Source organism: Leptodactylus fuscus, chromosome 4 (genome assembly GCF_031893055.1).
Source record: "Leptodactylus fuscus isolate aLepFus1 chromosome 4, aLepFus1.hap2, whole genome shotgun sequence".
Taxonomy (NCBI): domain Eukaryota; kingdom Metazoa; phylum Chordata; class Amphibia; order Anura; family Leptodactylidae; genus Leptodactylus; species Leptodactylus fuscus.
Genome location: NC_134268.1, coordinates 182,942,110 through 182,954,670, shown reverse-complemented (window position 1 = coordinate 182,954,670; position 12,561 = coordinate 182,942,110). Strand labels below are relative to the sequence as shown.

Below are 12,561 nucleotides of genomic sequence, written 5' to 3'. Positions count from 1 at the left end.
TCTGGCCTCTTGTCCTATTTGACCACCTAGATGCTGTGGTTGCAATTGACTGCGGTCAGTTACTGTGATAGCGATGGGTCTCTGCATATAACACAGCAACCCCATTGCACATCCACAATACATGTACAGTAGATTTCACCAAGAGGTTAAATTAAACGGAAGGTTTTATTGATAGTCACTGATGCTGGACTTCTCTAATCTCATTCATTGTGAATGGATTACAGCCATGTAATATAATAGTATTATGATATAATACACTATGTATATTGAAATAATGTAATATCACATACAGTACAATATAATATAAATGTAATGTAATACCAGTCTCAGAAATAGATCTGCAAGTGAACGTAAGTGTTACATGAATATTCTGCTACTTGTGTCTAGGCGTTCTCTTCTATTGTATAAAAACTAAAATAACATTTAATACAAGAATATATCTCAACCGTATCCGCCTCTCCATTCTATAATACAATGTGATGTAGATTGTTACGAGATACAATGGCTACACCTCCTGCCATAAAAACGTGACACCTCACAAGTGCAAGTTTTCACTTTTTTTTTTCTAGTATCTCCTTCAACCGAAACTCCTTCTTTGGTTTCAGGTGTGCGCACAGGTAGACAGAAGAGGATTCTGGGTAGTGAGTTTTCCTCTCTGTTACCGAGCCTGGGAGTGCACAAAGAAGGACTTCAAGTCCCAGCAGGCATTGCATCTCTGGTATGTCAGCCAGCAGGCATAGGGTAAGGTGTGTCTGAGTTTGCCTAGTCTTGCTCAACCAGGTAATCATTACTCCGAAGTTAACTGCTTGCCTAGGTAAACAAACAGGAGTAATCGAGCATGAGAGGAAGACCATGAATATCCTCATCTGAGCGCAACTGCTACAACAGGTAAGAGGGTTTCCTTGTGCTGATAGAATTTACCAAACAGAGATATCTTATAGAGTCGCCAAGTTCTACAGAATTTAATATATATATTTGTTGTACAAATATACGTTAATATTTACTACGTAGAGTAGGTGCGAGTATCCGGAGGAGCATGAATGAGGAGACCTATAAGATGCAGGCACCTGTACACAGATACCAAGATCCGTCCCTGATATCAAACTACAGAGAGAGCTCAGGTTGATTGAAATCTCTTGTACATTGTGTCTGCTGTGACTTTAGATTCTTGTTTTTCATGCTTTTTGTTAGTATGTGTCCCAGTAATATTGCAATGTATTGCTATTATTGATATGGCTATTCATATTCACTCGTATTCTACATTAAGATATGATCTTATTCTTAAACCTGGTACTACTTGTAAATATGAGAAGCAACGTATTTAACTGCCATGTGTCATTGTATTCATTTTTGGCACAATTACATTGAAAATTCCGCTCATGCTGCAAATGAAAAACTTTGCAACGTACGGTGAAACCTTTTTGAGACAAAGTGGTCTTCTATGGTAACAAGCCTCAGATAAGATGGGCAGTATTCATGTCATATGGTGGAAATGAGAATATGCCATAGGAATTGGTGGGAGTCTTCTGAAAGAGGTGGAGCGGTTTCACTGTATTTACTATAGATTATCACCACCACTTGTCTACACAGCTATGCATCATGTTAAAGAGGTTGTATCAGGATAACATAGACATGTCTGACATTTGTATCTCTTATTGTAGGTCAGCTCTAGGACTGAAGGATGCAGCTGTTGCAAAACTACAACTCCCAGCATGCACACTTGCCCTGCTGTTCTTAGAACTCCAATGGAAGTGAATGGAGCATGCTGGGAGTTGTAGTTTCACAGCAGGTGGAGAGCCAAAGGTTCCCTACCCCTGCTCTGGATCCTTCATATATTGCATGTTGTGTTGTACGTGTTGTTTGCACAATGTCCCATTACTGGGGCTAGTACATTATAAGACTTGAAGGTCTGCGGATACACCAGCCAAGTGAAACTACTATAGTCATCCTAAATACTAGAGCCCAGCAGAAGTCAGTACAGTACTGACGCCAGATAAAAGGGCAGATAATGGCAGGAAGAAAATCTCACTATCGTCATGATTATGATGATTCATAGTGTCGTCAGAAATTCATCTCTGCGGGAGAGGTGAAGGGGTGATCTGGTATCCGCTTGTTCTAGGGAGAAGTGACCAGAATGAATTGATAAGTATATAGAGGAACAATGTGATATTGTGAGCCAGTGATGGTACAGTCAGTATAGAGATCTGCAGGAATTAGCTGGACGTACAATAAAATAATGCACATCACTGAGCTCAGTTCTATCCTGCTCAGGGCTAAAAGGCTTATGGAAGACAAGATTGAATGGGGACACTGAAATGCATGAAATATAACAAGCTATGGACGTAGGCTAGGTTGGACCGTGACTGCGTTTCAGTTGTTTTAACCATTCCATATTTCTAGTTACAATCCAGCTTTGATTTGAATAAAAGAGTCAAGTGAGGAGTCAGACTGGTTGACTAGGATGGACTCGTGGTCAGATAAGCCCACCAGAGTATTATAGGACCACCCAGGGATCCATGTACTGACATGAGCTTAGATCCTCAGTGGAAGAAATGCAATCTACTTCAATCCAATCACTTTTCACTGGGGTCTATTCCTTATGGTTTGATTCACAAATGGATTATGGGTTGATTTATAAATAACCTACAGATTTTGCTAAAGTTTAATTTGAGAGTTCAGTGTACATAATGGACCATATTGTATACACCGCTTAACAATTACAGTCTATGGTGTTATCTGGCCAAAAGTGTCTGGCAACAAATCAGTGCACTGCCATTAGGGCATATGGTGAAGAAGAATAACACAATACAAAGTGTACCAAGCAACCCACCACTGTCACCTTCTATAGTGGTCTGAAGTTGTTGACAGTCCGGAAACTTGAGAACTGGAGACAATCAGCAGCAGTGGAAAAATCCAGCGCCCCCAAGGGGAGAAGCAAATAGGAAGAATGGATGGAAAGGACACTGCACTACTCCAAAAATGTTGAATAAACACGCACTTTATTAAGGTTTATTAAGGTGTCCTTTCCATCCACCGGTCATTCCTCCTATGGTGAAGGAGAAGATCCCACTAGGGACATATCCTATATGCATCCTGGTATTTATCTATATGGCCATCATGCATTGCTACATTTCCCCTATAGTGACGACTAAAGCTGGCAATGTCTGGCTAACTGCAGTCTCCCTTATCAATATCAGCTGTTTCCAAAGGTTGGCACTAGGTTAAACTCTGGGGGTGCCCACATTCTGGGAGGGGTTGTCTCTCTATAGACAACCACTATTAACTGGCCATAGACATATTTTCTAACAGAGAGTTTAGGTGGGATCTAACTTGAAATCAAAGGGGCCACCATAGACATAATGATGAACTTTGGAATTTTGAGCAGTCAGGATCGTGTACTTTAGCCAGTATTTGCCTCATGTGAATGCGGCTTTAGGTTACATTGAATTGAAATTAAAATATTGCAATTGAACACTAAGTTACCAACTTACATACATTACATCTAAAGTCCCCGCAGACTTCCATTAGTCAAACCTATATCAAAGCTGTATCTTTCTGCCTGTTTGGGCTGGTATGTGTTGGTATACCAATGGTTCAACGATTCTGTAGTAAGAAATCGGGTATATCCCTCCTGTGTAAATCTGGCCCAATGAACGTGTCCCCCAGATCGGATGCAAGCCTAGTGTTGTCTCTTTTTCTGCTATCCAGTTATTGCTACGTGAATGTGCAAAAAGTACAATAAATATTTTCACATAGCAGTGCTCCCTATTGTTTACTCTGTTCTTGGACATGGCTGTTACCGTTTTGTATACACATACTCACGTGTACGCCGTGCAGCGCAGCACCTTAGTATTTACAAATAAATTCTAATTATGATACCTAATTATATCTCTGCGTATGTGACTCTGTACAACTGGGTGGTCATGCTATGACCATATGCATGAGCCTAACTCCATTCTGTAAAAATGGCTCCTTGTCTAAACTTTGTTAAAGTGAAACCATAGTGTCTATAGACTGGATGTCTGTCCATTTATAATGTCCATTAATCTGTTTTAAAAAAAAAAAACCTAAATATCATGCTGGCATTTTTGAAAATCACAGCAATTTTTCTTATACCTATACAGAAGACCCCAGTGTTGCAGAAACACGGCTTTTGTTTTTTGTTGCAGATTTTGGTGCGGTTTTTTGAGCCAAAGTTAGGAGTGGATTGAGTAGAAGGCAGAAATATAAAAACTTCCTATATATTTCCCATTCCTTAGGTAGCCATTCTTGGCGTTCTGCAGTGGCATTTTTGCCAAAAAAAAACCCCGACTAAAACAAAATGCTTTGTGGGAAAACATCCTTATGTATTCTAATTTTAAAGATAGGATTTATAGGGGACGTAATGGTATTTATCTCTCTACGAAGACCAATCTTCCATCTAGACCACATTTTTCTTTCAAGAACTTTCTTCTAGGTATACTGACTTCTTCTTTGAGAACCATTTTCCATAAACTAACTAATTATCGGTCCGTGTGTTGCCCAGATTTACCAGACTGAACATCATGCCAGGAGAGCGCCATTATGTCACTGGGAGGCAAGGACTCCTGGCACTATAGATAACCATATTGTTAGGCGTCCCTATCCCGGCATGCTGTTCAGACCGGTAAATCAGACCAACACACAGACCTAGTTTCACTGGTAAAACCTGGTTGTGTAAATGTTGGTTAGGGCTTAAAAGGGTTTACAATCCAAACAAAATATGTTGTAAATGGCTCAGACTGTTGTATCTTCTCCTTTTGGTCAGCAATGACATCTTGATCAAGGGGAATATACTCGCTGTACTTGACCACTGGCTGTAATGGTGACGTGCTGCAGAGGTCACACGCCTCAGCGTCAGGATGTCACATTGTAGTTAACAAAATACAAGTTATGCTAGCTTCACACTAGCGTTCGGCAGTCCGTTCTGTGGTTTCAACCTGTCAAACCGGGTCCGGCCATGAGCGCCGGTGAGTGTCTTATGCTCTCCACCGCAAAACCGTTTTTTCTAAATCGCACACAGAGTACTGCATGTCCGACTCTGTGTCCGGTTTAAAAAAACCAGCATAAAACTCTCACCTCCGCTCACGGCTGGACATCTTTCAAGCCCATTCAAATGAATGGGTTTGAAAGAGTCCTGCAGGTTTCCGTCTCCTGCCTCTGTTTTGTACAGGAAACGGAAACCTGCAGAACGGAGACCGGGTGCAGATGTGAACGAGCCCTTATACAGAACTTTTTACCACAAGCGGGCTCACAAATAGGTGGGTCGTTGTGTCGCTTTAATTATAGGCTCTTTGGGCCCTATTATGTTGGAGATGTTTCTCGCTCAAGGAACTTTACTTGGTTTGGTGGTTACATAGTACACAAATGTGACAAGTAACATAGTGGTTTCAGAACATTCTTAGAAGAGACAATGGATGATTTGAATGTGTGACATTTTGTTGACGCTTACAACATTTTACTGACATTTGTAACAGACTGATTCACATACTCAGAACAGAAAAGGTGAACAGGTGAGTAAATGTTTTTTTTTTTTTATTTATTTTATTACTATTTTACACCCCTTCTCTGGCCTCCAATTATTAGACTCGGGAACTTGACGAGAACACACAGTATAATATCCAGAGTATAATTAGCCAGAATCCCATTAACGTTGCAGATACTATAAAACAATGCATTCTTTGCCGCAGCATTTTCGCAACGTGGGGCCCCGGCCTCGAAGAGGTTTCACTACACATGTGGTTTTTGCCACCAATTTACCAGGCATGCAGTTCTCTAACACCATGACCATAATATTATTATTAGACAAACCAAGTAGTCACGTGCTATTTTTTGTGGCGCAATAATGGGGCGCACTGTGACCGCCCCGTGTGAATGTACCCTTACTATTTCACACATGTGCTGTATTATTTTCCAGGACAAAGGTTATGCTGCACGTTTTATGTAGTTGTTTGAGGTTGAGTGTGAGCCCGATTACAATCTCCTGTGTTCCTCCTCATGTGATGTCATTGTGTTTTTTGCTTTTCCGAATATGTGGCGTAGAGACCACACCTGTGAGTACATGTATGTGACTCACAAAAATATGTCCCCCAGCAGGAAACGTCTGAATGGTTTCAAGCATCTCAGAAAATGTCATATTAACTATATGTCTGGTTTCTATTCCGAGTTACTTGCGCATTTTAATGTATCTAGAGGTTTTCAACTGCACCAAATAAATTATATTTAGATTGTGAATGGCTGCTAATAAGAACACTGCACACTCAGCAGTATACAGAGGCACAAAGCTGGCTGTATGGCGTAGGACTGTGCTGTATTTATAGCAATTGCTTAATATTAATCTTTCGCTGATTTGGTCCCTATACAAAAGGCTAACAGTGGAGGAGAAGTAAAGGGGAAGCCAAATGCTGATGTATGTTCTCTCTGGCTCCAGGTGCTGTTTATAGGGTACATTTTCTATTAGTGGAAATAGGTGCGGGTTGTCTGGACCATATAAGGGTTGGTTCACATTAGCACTTGTATTCCGTCGCAAGGAGTCCGCATGGAGACCCCCCCCTGAACGGAATACCGACACTAATGCAAGTGCTGTGCAGTTAAGCACACGGAGCCCTTAGGCTATAATGGGCTCCGTGTGCTTGCCGCGCACTGCCCGCACAATTCATAGTTTTATAGTTTATGGGCTCCATGTGCTTTGCAAGTACATCGCTTGCAATCGCATTCCGTCCGGTGGTGGTGGTGGTGGGGGTCTCCATGCGGACTCCTTGTGACGGAATACAAGCGCTAGTGTGAACCAACCCTTAGTGAAAGAAAGGACATTTGCCATAAAGAGGACATTTCATCACCTCCACCAACTCCCATTCTTTGGATCTTTTAATAGGCGCCATACTGTGGCTCCCATTTAGCTCTCACCGTTCACAATCAGTGCAGTTAGTTTTGGTGTCTGATACTATAATTAAGCTAAGACCCCACATTACGGAAACGCAGCTTTTTTGTTGCAGATTTTGTTGCGTCTTTTTGAGCCAATGCCAAGAATGGCTACAAAGGGAATGGAGAACACAAAGGAAGTTCTTATACTTCTACCTTCTGCTCAATCCACTCCTGGCTTTGGCTCAAAAAAACTGCAGCAAAATCTGCAACAAAAAAAGCTGCATTTCCGCAACGAGGGGCCTCAGCCTTACATCAATTATCTATTTGAAGACTGATGGGTTATTATTTGGCAGGGTATTGAACACTACATTGTCCAAGTCAGGAATGTTCGAATTAATTTTCTTTTGACTATTACATGGACATTTGGCTGAGCTTGTGTGTTGCGATGAAAAGGTTTAATCTTGAAACTGCAGCAGTGTGTACAGTCAGCCATGGGCTATACTATGTAATGTTACTAGGGATTGTATCAGTCCAAATATACAAATGAAGGGGCCACACGGTGGCTCAGTGGTTAGCACTGCAGCCTTGCAGTGCTGGAGTCCTGGTGTTCAAATCCCACCAAGGGTATAAAACCATCTGCAAGGAGCTTGTATGTTCTCCCCGTGTTTGCATGGGTTTCTATCCCATATTCCAAAAAAAAGACATACTGATAGGGAAAAATGTACCATATTTTTCGGACTATAAGACGCACTTTTTTCCCCCCAAATTTGGGGGGAAAAGAAGGGTGCGTCTTATAGTCCGAATGTGGCGCCTGGCACCCGCCGTAATAGAGAGGCGGATGCCGGCAAGGGATAGACGCCAGGGCCTGAGACATTGCTGCGCTCCTCTGCCCTGCATTAAGCCAGCAGCGGCAGCGGCGATGCTATTCCGCTCCTCCGTCCCCCCGCCACTGGCTTCATGCAGGTTAGAGGAGCGCAGCGATGTCTCAGGCCCCGGCACCTGTGATGGCGTCTATCCCTCGCCGGCATCCGCCTCTCTAGTACAGCGGATGCCGGGTCTGTAGTCTGGATTGGCGGCCCCTTCTCCCCCAGGGCCGGTCCCCACCGGCCCCGTACCTGTGAAGTTGCAGGCCGGCTCCTGCGCGGCGATATCGCAAGAGCCGACCTGTTCGGGTGAGAGCCAGGAGCCTAATGAAGGCTCCCAGGCCTGTCACTGCTCTATTAGTATTGCGGCTGGGTCTATGACCAGCCGTAATACTAATATACAGAACGTCCCATAGACGGCAATACAGTTGTATTGCCGTCTATGGGACTTGCAATCAAGTGACCGCAGGTTCAAGCCCCCGGGGGGGGGAATAAAATAGTAAAAAAAAAAAAAAAAAAGCTTTAAAGATATATAATAAAAATATGAAATAAAAGTTCTAAATCACCTCCTGTCCCTAGAATATATATATATATATATATATATATATATGTAGAAAATCATATATCATAAACCACCGGGGTTTTTTTCAATACAAGGTGATCTAAGCAATAGATAGATAGTCCCCAAAATGGTATAACTAAAAAGTACTTCTGGCCCTGCAAAAAAAAAAAACACTCTATGCGTCCCCGTACAGCTGCAGGGTCACCTGTCAATGTGGCCTTGCAGCTGTTGCAAAACTACAACTCCCATATATTAAATATTTTACCATTTTTTGCTTCCAAATTTTTTTCCCCTATTTTCCTCCTCTAAAACCTAGGTGCGTCTTATAGTCCGAAAAATACGGTACATTGTGAGCTCTATGTGGGGCTCACAATCTACATATAAAAAAAAAACAAATATACAAATGAGCAGCAGCAAATGAAACATCTGTAGTTAGCTTTCACCGGGTAAAATTTGCATTTCTCTTTTACTGTCCATTTGATTTTTTTTTTTTTGTTCCAATATCTATGTCCTTTCTTCAGTGATAGGAGATAAGGGCTGGGTAGATTGCTATAAATCTATATGTAAGATACATATATCAGATATGGAACAGCCTTGATACAGAACCTGTCACATGGAAATGTAATGCAGACTACACGCAGCTTGTTGGGGTCCATCTACATGGGTTGGATCGTCCAAGGAAAATCTACAGCACTTTACTGTCCCAGGAAAATGGATGAGAATTGATCATATCTAATCCATGCATAGTATGTTCTTTTTACAGAAAAATATGAAACAAAAAAATCACAGTGGATCCAAACTATGTAGTAGGCCTCTTATAGAGCGGGAGAAGATGAACAGTCTCATATACAGAGGTAGCAAATTTATAGAGGACCTTTCACCCCCTCCTGCTTTATGTTCTATATACTATGTTATAGTATGTTATGTTTTATTAGTAAAAAAATAAAAAAGTACAGCACGTCAGCAGTATTGCACAGTCTCTTAAAACGTACTGAGAACTACCATACATTGTGCAATAGCGTTCCTTGGTTAATGTTCATTTGGAAAGGTGTTTGCTATTTTGGATTTGACCTCATGTGTTTCCTGCCTCTGGATCGCTGCCTGCTCTGACCTGAACTGTCTTTGCATAAGCCCTGGATTTGTGCAGCTATGCTTTAGTTTCTCAGGTCTGGTGACTTGCTTTACAAATACTGTCTGTCATCAGCGGCTGCCACCAGGACCTACTCCATGTCGTTCCCTGTACAAAGTCTATACCCTGTGAGGACTTTTTAAGACAAAATCTTGCCTAGGCAAAGCCTAAAAGTGACAAAGTAGGCCCGAACTCCTGTCTAAAAGCCTGAATATATGGCATCTCTATGTATAAGAAGTCACTGTTATGCACAGCTATTGGCTACTACTGTAAGACCTGGTTCACATCTGTGTTCGGTATTCCATTTGGGGAGTCTGCTTGGGGATCCCCCGAACGGACTACTGAACGCATTGACAAGTGGTGAGCACTGAAAGCACACGGACCCTATAGACTATAATGGGCCCTGTGTGTTTTCTGCATGGTCTCTGCACGAGTCATGCGGAGAGAAAAAAAAGTTCATGATGTACTTTTCTCTCCACATGTTCCGTGTGGACACCGTGCAGAAAACACACGGACCCCTTTATAGTCTATGGGGTCCGTGTGCTTTCATAAGCTCAGCGTGTGTCAATGCGATCGATATTCCGTCAGGGGGAGGTGGTGGTGGGGGTCCTATCTGGGCTTCACGAATGGGAGACCGAACGCAGATGTGAACCAGGCCTAATGTAGTAATGGATATGAGCATTACAAAGCAGAGGGGACAGACCTGGGTCAGGACCAAATTGAAATCTAAGTATATTACATGTGATCTATAGCATTCAGGAAAAGCCCATTAAGCTCATGCACCACGTTGCAGAAAAGCTGCTTTTTTTGTTGCAAATTTTGCTGTGGATAATTAGAAAAATCTTTTGGAGGCTAACGCCCCATGTAGCGAGCCTCAGCCCAAAAGCAAGGCAGGAAAAAGTGCGGCGGGAACAATTTTTGGTTTTTCCCAGAAAATCCGCAGAGTTTTCCGCTGTGGGGAATTTGCTATCTATAGGGTCAGGATCACTAGGACTTAGCAATTAAAAAAAAACGCAGGGCCTAAAGTGCAAACTGACAGAAAGCAGATGGCTGTAAATATCCCCGTGTCCAGTTATACTTGTTTGATAGTGTCATAGTTTATTTTCAATGAAATCCTAAGTAAATGAAGCCACATTGTGGGAAAATTCATTTGTCAATAATGTTATCGTTGGGAGTTGACGTATATTGTACAATATTGGACGCACAATATTTCCCTATTCAGTACAGTGGCAGGGTATCTATTCATGTGTTGCTTTGGAGTATTAGAAAGCTTGTCATTGATGTGAAGAGGTAAACTATTTTGTGTTATGTTTCCATGTGATTTCTTCTTTGTAACCTTAGTGGTGGTACATAAGACCCCAGATCTGGTAATATCTCTGTGTGAATGTTCTATTACTGCTTCTTATTTCTTTCTTTCCTCATTAGGCTGGCCACCTAATGCTCTATTTTCCTACTATTTCTTGTCTTACCATCTGGGAACCATATACTAACACTAAGGAACTGTTCACATTAACATGGATTTGTAAAGTGTTTTTTGTATATTTACCTGCAGTAGTGGAGTTGCACTGGGTGTGTCCGCCCTGATCTTATAAGAGGCAAGTCTGCAGCAACTCCAGGGTTTTATAGGGAAAACTGCAGAGTATTATGGGAAATGTCTAAGGTATAAACTGATTCCAATTCCCAGAAAGCTGGGTGTGTTGGTGAAGTTCACATGATGAATTGTTTGTGAGACTACAGCAGCCTGAGGTACAAGGTGTTTGTTGTATACATTATGGAAATTTTCTGAAGAATTATTTTTTTTGTTAAAACTGGACTTCCTGAAATAAACTCCTTGGATTCTTTTCATCAATCAAGGTCCGATTGTTTTTTTGAAAAAATCCCATGCTTCACATATGGTGTCAGAAGTGGGATGATTTTTGGAGTATTGCTGTAAGTACTCAAGCCTAAAGAAACAAGGGAGTTATGTACAAAACACGTTCCTGGCGTATTAATGCAAAGCCGCCAACTAAGTCTGCAAAGCGAACTGTTGCAAGGAAACTGGTGAATATGGAAAGTCAAGGTGTCAGACAGAGAGCACTGCTAGAGGAGGATGCAGAAGTGCAAGGAGCCACAGCTGCTCCATTAACTCCAAGTGTTGCTGAGCCTTCTGAAAAGACTTTACCAGAGAGCATTGCTGACCTTATGAAATGGTTAACTGTGCAGCAGATCAATGCAGAAAAAAGGCAAATGGAGGAAGCCAGGAGAAATTGCGAGGAATTGCGACGTCAGGATGAACGCTGGAGGGAGCTGTTTCAAACCCTGAGACCGCCTGTTGCTTGGAAAGACCCTCGCATGACTAAACTTTCTCCAGAAGATGATATTGAAGCCTATTTATCCACATTTGAAAGAATTGCACATACCTGTCAGTGGCCTAAGGAACAGTGGGTGGTAAGACTGGCGCCATATCTTACTGGACAAGCCCAACTGGCATATAGCCACATGAACATGAATGATGCAAATAACTATGACTTGGTTAAAGAGACTATTCTAAGGCGATATGACATCAGTGAGGAAACCTATAGACAGAGGTTCAGAGAACTCAAGTACAGCTACACTGATGGTCCAAGGGAAGTCTTTACTCGCCTGCAAGACTTATACATGAAATGGATGAAACCAGACAACAAGACGACTGAGCAGATCAGTGAAGTGATCATACTTGAACAATTTCTACAAATTCTTCCAGCTGATGTTCTTGCTTGGGTTAAAAAACATCGGCCCAAAAATGCTGACAAAGCTATTTCTTTGGCAGAGGACTTTATCCTAGCAAAGAGAGACTTAAGCAGGTCTGCAACTGGCCCAGCCAAACCATTCAGAACTTTCTCTGGAGGGAGAAGTCAAGAAGCTAGAAGTCCATTAAAAACTGTCACCAGTGAAAAAATGTGCTATATTTGCCAAGAAAAGGGACACATAGCTAAATTTTGCCCCAGAAAAAGCACTAAAGGCACAAAGTCTGGATCATTTTTTGCTAGCAGTGACTTCATGCTGCCAATCCAAGTTAATGGACAGAACGTGGATGCTTTGCTTGATTCTGGCAGTAAACTAAGCTTGGTAAAGGAGAACCTAATAACTCAGAAGATGGACTCTCC

The 12,561-nt window shown here is 41.9% G+C and overlaps 1 protein-coding gene across 1 annotated transcript in view; it reads left to right on the top strand.

The window, feature by feature from the left end:
• The first annotated feature begins 808 nt into the window (after positions 1–808).
• MACC1 (MET transcriptional regulator MACC1) overlaps positions 809–12,561 on the top strand; it is a 32,854-nt gene continuing 21,101 nt past the window's right edge. Inside the window, exon 1 of the mRNA XM_075271418.1 lies at positions 809–888. The gene's annotated coding sequence lies outside the window, so the exon portion shown is untranslated. The remainder of the gene's footprint in view (positions 889–12,561) is intronic.